Below are 16,312 nucleotides of genomic sequence, written 5' to 3'. Positions count from 1 at the left end.
CCTCACTGAAGTGCTTGACCGTACCAAAGGTGAGGTCTTCTAATCATTATGCGTGTCTGACGTCCGTAGTGCTACATACTTTAATGTCATAATCTGCATTACAGAGGCCTGTGAATTAGTTGACCTTTAAGTACAGCTTTATGCTAATCACGTGCATTATAGCAAGGCGAGTTCCAGTTTGAGATTACTGCTCGAGCTTCGTCATCCCTGTGTGCACAATTAAAATACAGAGGGGCTGTGCTGCCTGTTTGCACTTGATTATCTGATTGCTTTCAGTACTTTGAGATACTGAGAGGGGGGTGTTAAGGGGTACTTCCCTCAGAAATTCTGAGCCTTAATTACTTCATTTCCTGCATTCTGGTGAATTTTTATGAAAAGGGAAAGGAAAACAAAAAATAAAGGTGCCAATTAAAGATATAAGATATTATGGAATATAATGCAGTAAGGCTTACAGGCAATATTTATTCTCTTGTAGATCAACTTTTCTCATTGAATGCTATCCCTGCTGTGTCACCACATGTTGGCATGATTTAGTCTTCCATCCTCATTGTGTTTGTTAGGGAAACTCAAAGGTCCATTTAAGCAGTTACATTGGCAGAAATGGAATATAATATGTGTGTTTTCTTTTGTGTATAATCGCCTGAAAATAGAAATTGTAGTGTTTTTGTTACCTTAGAATGAGCTGTTTATGTCTACATAGGGAGCAGGTCCTTGTGTACAGAGTCTGCCATGTTGCACCGCCATACACAGTAGCCCAGAACGGACAAACCAAACACTGGCTCTGGATAGGGCCAGTTGCATTTTCACGTCTGCCACCATGGTTAGCAACCCATCCATGATGAGCTGATTCTTAATGTGAAACTGTTTTATTCAGTGTTTTTTTTTTTTTTTAAATGGTTTAAATCAGCTGTTCTTTTTTTTTTTCGAGAGAGATCTCTATGGATAACTCAGCTCTGGTAAAAACCTCCTGAACAATGAACACTTAAGGAATTCTAACCGGGAGTTAATGTTTGGCACATGGGAGAAGTTTCAGCTGGTTGCAATCTGCAATCAATCTTACACATTGCTTCATTAATATGCAAATATCACCTTTTTACATCAATAATAAATGAATTCATTTTAATTACTATTAGGGCAGCACAGTGGTGCAGTGGTTAGCATTGTCACCCCACAGTAAGAGGGTCCGCACAGAAAGGCTCTCCCTACCCCGGGCTCAAACCCCGACATGGGGGAGCCTCCCCCCTGTGCAGAGTTTGCATGTTCTCCTCGTGTCAGCATGGGTTTTCTCTGGGTACTCCAGCTTCCTCCCACAGTCCAAAGACATGCAGGTTAATTGGTGACTCTAAATTGCCCATATGGGTGTGAATGTGTGTGTGAATGGTCTATGTGTCAGCCCTGTGATAGTCTGGCGACCTGTCCAGGGTGTATCCCGCCTCTCGCCCAGTGTCAGCTGGGATCGAAAATCTCATATGTGTCTCTGCAAGATTTCTGCTCATGTTGAAAACTGTTTGCACATCCAAAACATATCCCATGTATCTGTGCTGTTGAGACTGGAGAATAAAATCATGTTTCAGGAATAAATCTACTTGTTTTACGTTGCTCTGCTGACATGATTGTATGCCATTCAGATCGTCTGACAGACACAGAACCCTGTTTGGGACTGTAGTTTAGGGAAGCGGCTGTGTGCTGCTCTTTATCTGAGGTGAAAAACAAGAGGAAATGTCAGGGGTTAACCAAAGTCATTAGGATTCATCATTTGTGGTCCACCAGTGTCTGTTCAAAGTAATCCATCCACATATTTCAGTCTAGACTAAAATGTTGGACCGACTGTCAGACATAGCAACATATTATAATCCACTGAGCCACTACGCTAGCATGGCTGAAAAATATGGATTTCAGCTTTTATTGATTATATCCCATCTTTTGGTTCAAGCATCATTATTGAGGTTGGCTATAATTGTGTGAAGGCAGTTTGGATGTACAGCAGTAGGTGCCTCTGTCTTCCGCTCCCACATAAACTAATTCAGCTCTACACAGGTGGACTAAGTGCTGCAGAGCGCTGCTTTATCCCCCTAATGTGGGGGAACTATAATAGGATGAGCTGATAAGAGGCTGGAGAAAACTGCCCTCCCTCTGTGTGAGAGTTGGGTTTGCTTGGATGAGTCTGATCTCATCTCCCAGTTGGACTTGTTCTCGTCTTTTCTTTCACTCCACTTGTCTCTGTTGGTCTTTTTAAAAAAACTTCCCTCTTGTCTCTCTGATGCCCATCTGTCTGGAGCCCCCAACTTCAACTTCAACTTTATTGTCCCAAAGGGAAATTTTGTTTGCAGCCACAGCTAAAAATACTCAAAAAAAGCACATAAAACAAAATATATTTAAAACCTCCCACAAATAGGACAATGAAACCAAAATATAACTCATATAAATAACCAATCAAGGCCAAAATAAAGTCACCACCATTGATAAATAAAAACTCCAAAAGGCACCGACAGATAACTCAGAGTTGCTCCTTTTCACATTGATCTTTTAAAAGCATAAGCATAAGATCCAGTCCAAGTGAAGTGCTGCAGTGTGAGGAGCCAACAGCTAAGAGCCAGCTCTCATTACATTAAAACACAGAGTCTCTGGCATGCCTTGCATTCATTTTGGGCACCATGAATCTGTAAACACTAAGTAGTTTTCAGCAGCTTTATAGTCCTAATGATGACTGTATACAGTACGCTGTATGCACTTTAAAGAATTTAATGAAGAGCGCAGACAGGTAGAAACACTTCAGGCTGTGGCCTTTGTTAGTGCACTGAAGGGGAAACTATTTGCCATTTACTACGATTAATGTCAGTGCACAGAGAATCTTGAGTACAGCAAATTGAAATCATATATATAATCTGCAATTAAAAAGATCAGAACTTTGCACATTAAAATTGTTTCCAAAAACTTCGAAGTGGAATTCATCTACACTAACATCATGTAAAAACAAAACAAAAGCACAGCTGAGCTTTATTCAGGTTGTCGTATAAAGACTGTAGAACCACAAACATGTAGCCTATCAGTGAGAATGCACATGTTTTATTAAGTTTTCAGATGCAGAACGACTGAAGCTGGCTTGTCACTGGTCAATTCAGTGATCATGAAATGGTTCAGGAGATATTTATTATGATTAAAGCCACTATGGTAAAACATGAAAAATATCTGACTTGGCACCTACTAGTGGTAGCATAAAAGAAGACAGCTTTTCATTTAACAAAAAAAAAAAAAAAAAAAAGACTGAATAATATCTAAAATTTTTGAGGATGAAGTAATTATAATCTCAGGGCTGCTTCCGTCACAACAGAGGAGGAAAATATAGACATGTCAGGTCCTGCAGGGTGCAGTGGTTAGCACTGTCGCCTCACAGCGAGAGGGTTCCTGGTTCGAACCCAGGAGGGATCCCTTCTGCGCAGAGCCTGCATGTTCTCCCCGTGTTAGCGTGGGATATCTCTGGGTACTCTGGCTTCCTCCCACAGTCCAAAGACATGCAGGTTAACTGGTGACTCTAAATTGTCCGTAGGTGTGAATGTGAGTGTGAATGGTTGTCTGTCTCTATGTGTCAGCCCTGCTATAGTCAGATGACCTGTCCAGGGTGTACCCTGCCTCTTGCCCAGTGTCAGCTGGGATAGGCTCCAGCACCCCTGGGACCCTCAAGAGGATGAAGCGGTTATGGAATGAAAGGTCCTGCAGGGCTACATTGACTGTGCAGACTGCACTGCTTTTGCATTGAGACAGTATATGGTTGAGAGTTTGAAAGAAGTTCAACTTGAAATCCTATATCCTAAGACATCCACCATTTAAAATAACCAATAAGACCTGAATCCAACAGCAAACCTCAGTTTCAGCAAACACATAAGGCTGGAAAACTAGTTATGCAGGCAGCGGGGCATATAAAAAATGATAAAGTAAATGTGGGACCTTCAGTGGCTCCTTGTAATATTTTTATGAACGTGATCAGTTTCATCACCACCAGCAAAGTTAGTGCCGCTGGTCTGGCCTGATGTGATTTAGAGTTTTTGGGCCATTAGAGTTTGGAAGTAGGACAAAATTGCAATGTACGTAATAAAACATTACAGCACTTTACATTTAAGGCAGCAATTTGTAGCAGCAGACCTGAAAAGATCACACATATTACAGTCTCAGAGGAAAAAAAGAGTAGGATTGATTAACACTAGAAGAGTATTAACTATCAGATAAAAAGTATTCAGGTCACCTGGCAGCTGCTTCAATGTAAAACCATCCACAGAGATTATGTTATTACCTCTATCAAGAGTGCCTGCCGTACATTTCAGTCCATTTGGGATTATAACTGATGAACCTAGAAAGAATCTTGTTCATATACCGAAAAGTTTGTCTTGCCATGTCTTCTTTGTGACAGCAGCTTTGTCCTTTGCAGTAAAAACAGACCTACTTTTCTAATTTTTATGTATTTTCATTTGGACTATTTGCTCAGCAGGTGTCACCCAGTCATTGATGCCATACAATGTATCTGTCGTTAGATGAGTCTTCAAAGACGGAGCAGTCTATGCAGTTAAAGCAGCCCTGAGGGACATCTTGACTTCTTGTCTTCAGCCCTGTTTAAAAGAAGCAGACCAGATTTGTCTCAGGAGCTGCAGAGGCCTAACTCAAACAAAAAGTAATAGAGACTAGCCCCTCTACACTCAGTAGTGTTATTCATTATCTGGACTAATGACTGATTTCTTAATTTCATTGTCTGAGTAAAACTTTTCCGCAGACAGAGGATGGGAAAGGGAGGGGGAGGATAAGCAGAAGTGGGAAGGAGTGAAGTGGGTATGACAGATTTATTCTGGAGAGATTGAGAGGAAGGTCACAAAGTGAGGATAAAGCTCGGAATAAGGGAGAGAAGAAGAGTTTGGATCTTAACAGGACACAGATGGATTAAGGGATGAGAGAAGGAGATGGACGGTTTGGTGGATCTGAGGAGGTCAGCACTGCAGGAGGTATCACAGATATTAGTCAGAAAGCTAAATGTGGATAAGAGACCTTTGGGTAGTTATGTAAAACATGAACGAGGCTTTAAGAACAAGACAGTCTGATAGAGGTTGATGAATATTCAAATATTTCATAAGGAAATCTGCCTGGGAAACACAAAGGGGGACTGTCATACTTATAAGACTGTAACTCTGGAAGATATCCACTTAATTTAAGAGTCATTTCTTAGCTTCAGATACATTTTGGAATTTGCACAGAACAGGATTGTGGATTTTGTCCCCCAACTCTTGCACTGAAAGCGTATTAGGAGGGGATCTCCTTCATCTCAGTATGAGCAGGAGGAATGACTGTTTCAATGTTCATATGGGCCACTGACTATTGTTTTAAGTCAAAAAATGTGGACCTGTCCTTTAACAAATGCCAGGACATTGTAATTAAAAGATGAATTAAAAGCATTCATATGAACAGTTTACAAGCTCACAAAAAGCCAGTGAAAGTATATATATATAAAAAAACATTAATTTCATTTAATAAATAAGGTGGCTGCCATAACAGAGCAACATACTGTAAGCTACACAAAGTGTCAAACAATACACATTCAAAATAATTCTCTCCTTAAAAGTACTTATATCAAGTTAAAGGTCCAGTGTGGATTTAGGGGGATATATGAACAGTAATGGAATATAATATAATAAGTATGTTTTCTCTAGTGTATAATCACCCAAAAGTATGAATCAATGTGTTTTCGTAGCCTTAGAATGAACAATTTATATCTACACAGGGGGCAGGTCCTTGTCTATGGAGATCACCATGTTGCACCACCATGTTTCTACAGTAGCCCAGAATGGACAAAACAAACACTGGCTCTAGGTAGGGACATTTGTGTTTTTGCATTTTTGTGTTAGTTGCCACTCTGCAAAAACACTGACCTTTTAATGTGAAGCTGCTTTATTCTATAGTTTTTACCAGTTTAAATCTATTTGCTTTGGAGAGGAAGAGACCCCTGCGGGTAATTCCATTCACGGTACAAACCTCTTGAAAGTCTGGATCAGAAAAACATAGTGAGCACTGAGCACACATTAGCAGGTGCTGGGCAAGCAGCCCATCTGCACCGTGCCAGACTGCATCAGAGAAACACATTTTAATGTGAAACTTATTTATTTCATGTTTTCAGTGGTTTTAATCACCTGGTCCGAATTATCCTCGCAGGTAGAAACTTCTTTGGATAATTTGGCTTGCAGTAAAAACCTCCACTACCCTGGAAATCCAGAGTTCTCGCGAGAGCACAATTTGAATTTGCTCAGCAAGTCACTCTGGCAATCAGTAATGATGCTCATTACCCACGCCGTTGGAGCCGAGCTGCACCAATCACATCGGTGTATCTGATATAGGCGGGCCAGAGGCGAGCTAAACAGATGACGACAGCGCTGCGACGACGAAGTCCGGAATCAGTCAGTAAACATCGCAAGATGGCTACGGATGAACACTAGTTGTTTGAAACGGCTTTGGCCGCTACAATGAACGAGTTAGACTTGGCTTTTTCTCTAAAAGAGGAACAGAAGATGGCAATCTGTAATCCTCACTACTAGATTTCACTAAAACCCCCTAAATCTTACACACTAAACCTTTAAGTTTCAAAAAAGACAGTTATTAAACATATAGTAATCATGCCATGAGTTCAGAAGGTATAACTCCTCACAGGAAAGTGGGAATGTCAAAATTATCCAGCTGGTAGTCTTTTAAAAATCCTGAAGTGGATTTTGTTTTTGTTATGCAATACACTCATGGATCCTAAGGTTAACTCACTTATTCATTGATTCATTCAGTCAGTCATAGTTAGCCCTCAGACCCAGCAGTACTGCTGTAGGCTGATTCACATCTATCACACTGAGTGTTGGTATTTATACAAAGGTTGAATTTGCTTATTAATTATCTTTTTCCCCTTTTAAGGGACATGTGTCTCCCAGCTCCAGTCATTTCAGCACAAGCATCACACCGAATCAGTAGCTCTGCTCGCTGATCCAAGCTTCTGCAACAGATGGACATCTTAATCTTCCTTATCATGCCTTCCTCCAACAACACTTCTATCATGGTATCATGGTGCCTGCGTTGTTTACCACAGACAGCAGATTGATGCAGGCGTGCATCTCTGAGAACAACATAAACACTGAAATTAGCTCATTTTGATTGAGCAGCTCATGCAGCAGCGTAAACACTGCATAAAATCATATTAGATTTTACCAGTAATGTGCAAAATAGGTTCTACTGTACTGTTGTGTTGTAGCACCATAGATGAGGAGACTATCACTGTACTGTAGCTACATATACATATATTGTATATATTTTCAAATTTGCAGCTTATTGGTATTGTTATTTCATATTTGCACTCTTCCCACTTTGTACTGCAACTGCTGCACTGCAGTTGCCCTCAGGATAGATAAAGATTTACCTTATCTTAAAGTACAAAGATCTATACCTGCAATCCCATGTTTGTGTGTGTGCATGTGTCCTTTTTTGAGCATACTTATTTGAAATGCACAACAAAATGTATCCACAAAACACACTTTAAGTATACATATAATTTTTTGTCTGTTTTTTTTTTTTTTACCTCAGTATATATACCTCACATTATGCCAACAAAGTATGACTTATGTACTCACTGTACTCTTATGTCCTTCAAACATTAAGAACGTCATTACATAATGACCTTTTATTATTGACATTATACACTGTTATTACATTATGACACCACAATGGGCTAAAAGCTGTTGACCGGTTGTTTTTAGTCTTTTGTGACTAAATGCAGACCACAGGGAAATGGGCAGAGAAGGACACGCCAACACACAAACACACACACAGTTAGTGTAAGCCTCTTCTTCCTGTCCCTGGAGAGCTGCATATATAACCTTCTACTTACTCCCTCATCGCCATGACAATGCCCTTTAGGTAACGCCAAAGCTAAATGTCTCTGTCAGCGTTGTCATTAAGGGTCACTCTACAGGTAGCTCTTTTGTCTTTACAGGCAGAAATTACAGACTGACAAAATGAGACACTTTTTCTCAGCAGCTTTGGCACATCCGTTATTAGTGAATGGATTTCTCTTCTCCTGTTTCTTTTTTTGGTTGACTGTCATTCGGCCGAGCTCGGTAAACAGCACAGTCACCAGAAGAAAATCTTGGAATTGTATGTTCGTGCAAACCATGAATATGTTACAACTGCATGTTTCTTACAGATCATATCAACGTCTCTATAGTGACGAATCACATGAGCTGACTTTGTCATCGTGAGGTGGAGGGTATGTTGGATAGCGCGAGATCTAGGTGAGACGTCTGCTAACCTGCAGACTGTTGGAGACCGCTATTAAAGACCAACAAATCAGCTTATGATATAACAGGTCATTGCTGTGTTTCCAGCTGTTTTAAAGGCAACAAATGTGGACCACAGTTGTGTTGTTGAAATGTAAAGCTGCTGCATATCAACTACATCATTAACATGCAAATGCAACATACCCGTGGTATGCAGAAACATACAATGGCAACAGTTTTTTCAGGCGATTGGACTGCGGAGGTGGACAGATATGCTAACAAGCTGCGTTCATTGACAGCATGTGGATTTACACAGACAAACACATACACACACATGTTTGTGCAGTGCTTGTAAGGATCCTCATTAATATATGGCATTTTCTAACTTTAACCTTTAAGGAATATGCTGGGAAATGCGCTTATATGCTTTGCTTAAAGAATGATGAAAAGATTGATACTGCTGTCATATTTGCATGGTAAATGTGGTAAATGTATTGTCCTGTGCAAACTGTACAAGAATATCCCTGGCATCCTGAAACACCTCTGGAACCGAATGAGAGTAGTGTGGGTGAAGGGAGTTGTGCCTAAGACATGGCGAAGAGCAGGGGGAATACTAATCCCTTGACCATAGGTCAGTTTTGCCAGATCTCAAGCACAGATACACCTGGAGGCACAACACGGTACTTAAGTGCTTGGCAGCAGTAATCACCAACACCATGCCTCTCAAACCCCAGGATAAGTTCTAGCACTGTTTGTCCCTGAGGGAGAAAAACAACTAGCAAGCCTCTTGCCTCCCAATTCAAGCTTGCTACATGGGGCCAGGGACCAGGAAATGCGCACTGACTTGGGCCAGCATCTCATAGCTCCACCCCAGACAGCAGCCAACCAACTTATGACTAGACCTGGTCCTCTGGTCAAAGTCCTGTCAGCGTGCTCTCTTCATAGAACTAACTGTCCCTTGGGAGGATGTCACGGAGGAGGTGTTTGAACGCAAGAGATTGCACTATGCTGACCTCATAACTGAAGTGGGAACTAGAGGCTGGAAACCTGAGGTGCGACTGATTGAGGTGGGCTGCAGAGGCTTCACAGATTATGTGTCTGGGGGGTGGCTCTGCTGGGTGGTCATGGCCGAACTAACCAAGGATTGTAACACCAAGTCCTAAACCCAACCCAAGCACATTTCCAAAAATGTCAAACTATTCCTTTGAAACTTAAACCAACCCTCAAGCAGTCTTTTGAAGTCCCGAGGATTCCAAAAATGTCAAACTATTCCTTTGAAACTTAAACCAACCCTCAAGCAGTCTTTTGAAGTCCCGAGGACTGTGTCCTTACACTCAGGCTTAAGTTGGCCCTCACAAATATACCAGATCTACCAGAGCACACACACACACACACACATCTCCAGCCTCCCTGAGCTAACAATGCTGCTGTTAACAGCCCTGTCACAAACTGCAAAGTGTTTGGCTGTGCCGTGATTGCTCTCCGAACACTCATTACAAAGAAGATTCAACACAGCGTTTTCACTCCACCAAGGGAAATTTTAGGAGCAGACTTTTTTTGGGGACATGCAAACTCCTGACTTATTTGCAGAGAAGCTTTTAACTCCCGAGATTTATTCGCATTGCAAAATGTATTGTTGCTATGTCAAGACTCTGTGCTTTCTCTCCCCCTGAGAAAGTGTATTTGTGTCTCCTCAGAGTGATGTTAGTTTGATGTGTCTGCCTAAAAGGAGACAGAAAACATCTCAGAAACAGCAATAAAATGATCAGGCTGTGTTTTGAGACAGCGAAACAGCTGTTGTGTCGGTAGCAGACTCTGGTTGATTATGAGATGTTCTGCCGAGCATCTGAGGGGTTGGGCATTTTGTCCTTCAGATTAGATGGAAATCATGAGCATCTATTTCATGGCTCAGTGGGAGACAAAGACACTGATACGATAGAACCAATGTAATGCTCGTGGTGAATTTGCAGCGTTAAATGATGTGACTGGTGATAATAACCTACAAATCCCGTGAGGCAAATAAAACCATACGTTAATTCAAACCATCAGTAAGTATTGTTTAGCCCATACCTAATGTACTACATGCCTCAGTGCCATAAAACTCCATGTCCAAATATTTATCCAACTGTATTTGGGTGACATAATTGGTCATTAGAATACATGTAAATATGACAAGTGCATTTTATTTCACTGAGATTGTCAAACAAGCAATGTAGCAACTTAAACAAGCTTTGTGAAGCTTTGCTCTCCAGAGTATGGAAAATGAAATCTCAGAGTTGTCCAGCATAAACTATACCAACCATGTTACATATACTCCATGAACAACAATAATAAATGTTAGGTGGATTAACTGATTGGGGTTTTTTTTATGTTTTTAGGGGCCAATTCATAAAAACATAAAAATTAGTAGAAAATAAAAGAACACATGGTGCGACTTGACTTGAGGTTTTCCAAACCACAACCTTTAAAATCAATAAAAATCGGTTACAATAAGCCCAAACAATGGATGTCATATTTTCTCATGCCTTTACAAATCCTTTTCCTGCAGATCAAAACAAAGGCAGCAGTGAACTCCATCAGTGTTTTCACCACACATAAGGCTTTTCCTGCGTCTCTGTTTCCCAGTGGGGGCTGCCATTAAAGAAATATCACGCAGAGGACACTCTGTGGGACAGAGACATTCATGGAGATAAACACACATATATGGACATAAATACAGAGACGCTCTGCTGTAAATATTTCAGCAGTTTATTTTCATGGGTTGGACGTCTAATGGATCCAGCACACAGTCTGAAACTTGGGTTCTGTATGACGTTGTGTCTATAGTGTGTGTGTATGTGTGTGTGTATGGATGTGAATTACTCATGTTATGTGGACATAAATCCATTTACACAGTCACATGGTGGGGACCCGCCTTTCTTCTGGGAACAAAATGCAAGTCCCCATAATGTAAATCATTAAATTTAAGGCTGAGGACTTGGGTTAAGGTCAGGGTGAGTCTCCAGGAAATTAATGTAGGTCAATGTTATTTCCTCTGAAGTGATGAGAATACGACGGTGTGTGTATGTGTTCGTGCGCGCATGGTTTATACTGTAGGCTTATGCAAATGTTGGTGTGTAATGTAAGTGTGCATTGATCAGATGCAGTTTTGTGAGTTAGTTTCAACAGCCACAGCTCCTCTTGGTAAAAAGAGGAGCTGAAAAGAAGAAAAGAATCGCTCTTTGTGTTGGGAAAGATAGGCATCATCTCTAGGATTATTTTTTTGGGGGTGTTTCTGCATTTAATCAATAGGACAGTTAAGCATGAAAGGGGGGCAGAGAGAGGGAGTGACATGCAGCAAAGGGCCGCAGGCTGGAATCAAACCTGGGCCGCTTCAGCAAGGTTGAAGAGCCCTTGAACATGGGGCGCCTGCTCTAAGCCACTATGGCCTCAAAATAGGCATAATTTGATGTACAGAGTCAGGTTGTTTGTCTGTTCCACTGAACTGTTTGAATGTGATTATGTGCACCTGGACCTGTCAACACATTGTCCACTGATCAAAGTAATAGCCTGGTCTTCCTCCAGGATGCTCTCTCTCTGTCTCTGATTAATGATGCAAAAAATACTGCAGGTCAGCTCTTGATTGTATATGTGTGTGTGTATACATGTGTTTATATAAATGCACATGTTTAAATGAGTCTCTGGCAGCATAAAAGCCTACAGAACTAGCCTATGCAAAGGCTGTATTCCTATATTTAGATTTGGCGCCAGGAGACAAAGAGATGTGGAGGAAAAGCACCTGAAGCAAAGACTGACTCTGAAGCTGAACTTACATCTTTCAGCGAGCTGATGCAGAGCCCACTCTTTGAGCCATTGTATCTGAAAATTAGACTGTACAGAACACTAAATCCATGTTTTTTATCATGAATATCAGTTGTCTTTGTGTTTAAGTCCATCTACCAGATCTTTTTTTTGGTGAGAACCTACACCTGCTGCATAGTGTCAGATGATTGCAAGAAGAACATTGTAATTTGTACTTTTTTCTGACACCCTCACCACAGGTGCTTCTATCCAAGGGGGGTATTTCTGTAGTTGCTAAAGACTGTGGAGTACCTCATTAGCGAATCTGAAAAATGGTTTTAATTAAAAAAAAAAATGCATCTACATATTTAGTCAGTTGTAACACCTGCACACCATATTGCGAGAGTGTGTGAGGTAGTTAGCAAGCGTGAAAGTTTTGACACAGTTACCAGTTGTCAGTCAAAATATTTAGCTCAGGCTGAAATGTCCAGCTTTTGCCACCGGTAGTAGTTCAAATGAAAATGATATTGAAACAAAATCCACTTTAATATAAGCAACAGTGAGAACAGTTTATTATTAATTTAACTGAATGTGTTAGGTACGTGTTGTCGGCAATGATGAAGTCATACTTGAGCTTGTGGGAACCATCACGTCGTGGGAACCACTGGTCTGCAGTATGTGAGTGAAAGACGGAAAATCAAGCATAAAATAAAAATGAATGAACTGTGTACAAAATTGTGCCTCCACATTTTGTTGTGTAACATGTATGTTCATGTGTGTACGTTTGTTTGTGTGAGAGTGTGTGTACAGATGCTGTATTATGCTGGTGAGTCATGTCTGGAGATCATGCAGTGAGGAATGACAGGATAAACTTGCAAAGAGGAGAGTGAGATACAACTGTGTGTAGGCAAAACCTCTCAGCATGCTTCGCTCACTGCACACAAGATGAGCAAAGGGAGTAGAAAAAGCTTTTTAAATGAGTGATCTGTATGTGTGTGTGTGTGTGTGTGTGTGTGTGTGTGTGTGTGTGTGTGTGTGTGTGTGTGTGTGTGTGTGATGCAGAGTCAGTGAGAGGGGAGTAGAATGATTTTGTCCATATGTGTTCATGTATGTGAGTATGAGGATTCAATGTGTGGTACTGAGTAAAGATCTGTAAATAGCACAAACTGTGCCTATTCCACATTAACTGACCTCATAACACAGATTCAGAAAAATCAATAACCTGACGTCCAAAAAAACCCCATGTTCTACAGCTGTGAACACTGAACACACTCAGCAGAGAACACAGACAGAAAACAAAAAAGGAGGGAAATGTATGTGGTCACATAAAATAATCAAAGTTGTATACACTGTTAAAAAGGGGAGATTGCCAGCTTTCTAATGATATCAGTATTGTTTTTGTACTGCAAATATTAAGCAAAATATGCCACAGTAATGACAGTCACTGATTTAAAGAAAACGGCCTTCAGAGTTTGCCTTTTTGCCTTCTAAACTGGGAAGACATGCTGTACTCCAGGGGCCACCCCTGCCAAACAAGCATACCCAATGACACTGTGCAGAAAGATGAGAGAATAATAAAATGCTGTCCATTTGATGATAGAAATTAGCATACACAGTTGGCAATGGACTTCACAGGACAACATTCACAACTTGGATTAATTCTTTATCAAAACCCATTTTCATTCTTCTAATCCATCCATCCTTTTACAGATTAAAGGAATATTAATAATCAGGAATGGATACATATTCAGACTTCAAGGACTCTCTCTTGTTTACCATGCTGCCAAATCTGAATGAATTGTATCTGGTGATCGTGATTTCTGTATACTAAACTTGGAGCTAACCAAGCTAACAATGTGTAGCATGTCCATACTGACAAGTTTAAGGTTATACATTCATGTTTCAGTGCTAAGCCACTTAGAACTAGGATAGCTCAGATGTTTTGAAAAAAAGCCATTGTCCAGCACCCTGCCTTGTGCCTTTCATTGTATTAATTGCCTGAATTATGCGATAAAAGTTTCATATTCTGAAAGCCAAGACTGTCAGGAAACCATAAAAGATGAAAATGAGAGAAATTAGAAAATCTGCTTAAAGCTGTGTCTGGGCGTCCTTTCCCAGAAAATATTGATGCTCATTTTGAAGATATTTCCCAATACATACTGTAAATACTGCTTTGGTTCCTTCTGTTAAAAGGTTCAGTAAAGGTCAGCCAATAGTCAAAACCGCAGTGTTACAATAGACTGGTTTGTTGTGTTATTTTTTTGAAAGGAAAAATACTGAACAAAACAAGATAAATGCAACATGTTTGCTGAATAAGGTCATGACTGTTACCTCTGCATATTGCCTCCCAATATAAAGTACCATCTCTTGAAGTTCTTGACCTTTATCTCAGTCAAAATGTGGCCTGTTCTGACACCGCACAGAGGGAAGTCTGGTAATAATCCTGGACAAACACAACACTCATGCTCGACTTGGTCGTTTTCAAGGTCAAACTAATCTGAACTGCTGTGCACATAAAGGATGGGATAATGTTGTTTTGGCGTGTGAAGCCACAGTGAGAAAACAGGATGTTTGTCTTTATGTCTGAGGTGTAAAATACCCTTGTTATTCAATACAGGAAGAGGTAAACGCGTTGCTTAGAAACATTCAATTTGTCCTCGCTGACATGGTGTTTCATCCTCACCTGAGTCGACAGATGGTGAGTTCTGTTTCCAGCTTGTGGGAAAATAGAAACAGCATCAGGTGCACGTGTTAGGGACCTTTGTGACTCTGCAGTGGCTGGTTAGAAAAAGAGACAGCATGGAGACACGAGCACAGACACACAGACACACGCACAGCTTTTGTATGAGAAGGTATCAGTGTGTGTGATTGCCTGATACATGAGGAGGATGAAAACTGACATAAGTATCAATGAATAGATAAATAAATGTATATACATAAATAAATATAAATATGTTCAGAAAAATGAAAGAACTTGATGACCCTCCATAGGATAAGCGGATGCGGATATTGAATACATGAATGAATAAGTGAAAGAATGAAGGAATGAAAAATAAAAGACTAAAAAAATAAAATTTAATAAATAAATAAATACGGAGTTAGGACCTCCTATTTCATTAACATACAGGAAAAGATTATAGAAATAAATAAATTAAGCTGTACAAAAATGTAGAAATAAATTAAAGATATCTATTCATTTCCTGTTCAGTCATCAACTTTAATTCATTTATTCACCTATTTATTCCCCTATTCCGTCACATTTATTTATTCATTCTTTGATTTATTTGTTTGCTTATCTATTTATCTCCATATTTATGTATTTATTTTTTCCTGTATTAATTAATACATTAATTTATTTATTTCTGTTTTTATTTATTTATTGGTACTTAAGTCATTATTCATCTTTCATAGATACAGATGAAAAGACAGTGAAGGACATTGCTGCCTTTTTTTTTGTATCTGAATTATTTATTACACGCTGATATTTGTGTGTGTGTGTGTGTGTGTGTGTGTGTGTGCTTGTGTCTTTCCCTGTGTGTTTGTCTGTGTGTGTGTACATGCCATTGTGCATGAGTCTCTCAGCACCCCTCTCAAACTACCAGATGGCAAGGCTTCCTAATCGCGGTTGTGCCACTTAAGTAGTAAATCCCCTTGTCGAAGAAATCAACACACATACACTGATACACGCATGTGCATGCATACACACACCTTATTGATGAGCTAACCTCACTGTAACATGCAGTCGTGTCACACACATCATTAATTAAACACAAAACAAACAGAGCTCTTGGGATTTCCTGGGTCGAGGGGAATCAACAAAAAGCGGCGAATGTCTGCGCCCAATTAGAAATACAAAATGCACCGTGTCACCGCTTTAACAAATATGATTGTTCACCCACAGTGACATCATCTCTCATCAATATGGAGGAGTCCAATTCTCATCTGTCTCGGCGCCTGGTGACAGCATTTCACACAGTGAGCAGAGGAATTATGTCAGTGAGATGAGATCAGAATGGAAGCATCATAAAAAATATGGCTTGTGTTATAGTAGTGGATGTATTTTAATCTCTGTAGCAGAGTCCACACAGCCTCAAAATCATCTTTGCATGCTGTGATTTAGAGATATTTTAGTTTATTACAGGGATAGATGTCTTAATGTAAGATGGAGTCAATCCACTGAGATGCAGCAGGAGGGGATTGAATTGATTTGCATTCAGAGGCAGCACTTCTGTGTTGTTCCCTTTTCA

The sequence above is a fragment of the Epinephelus fuscoguttatus genome, linkage group LG10, assembly GCF_011397635.1.
Source record: "Epinephelus fuscoguttatus linkage group LG10, E.fuscoguttatus.final_Chr_v1".
NCBI lineage: Eukaryota > Metazoa > Chordata > Actinopteri > Perciformes > Serranidae > Epinephelus > Epinephelus fuscoguttatus.
This window is presented reverse-complemented; position numbering follows the sequence as displayed.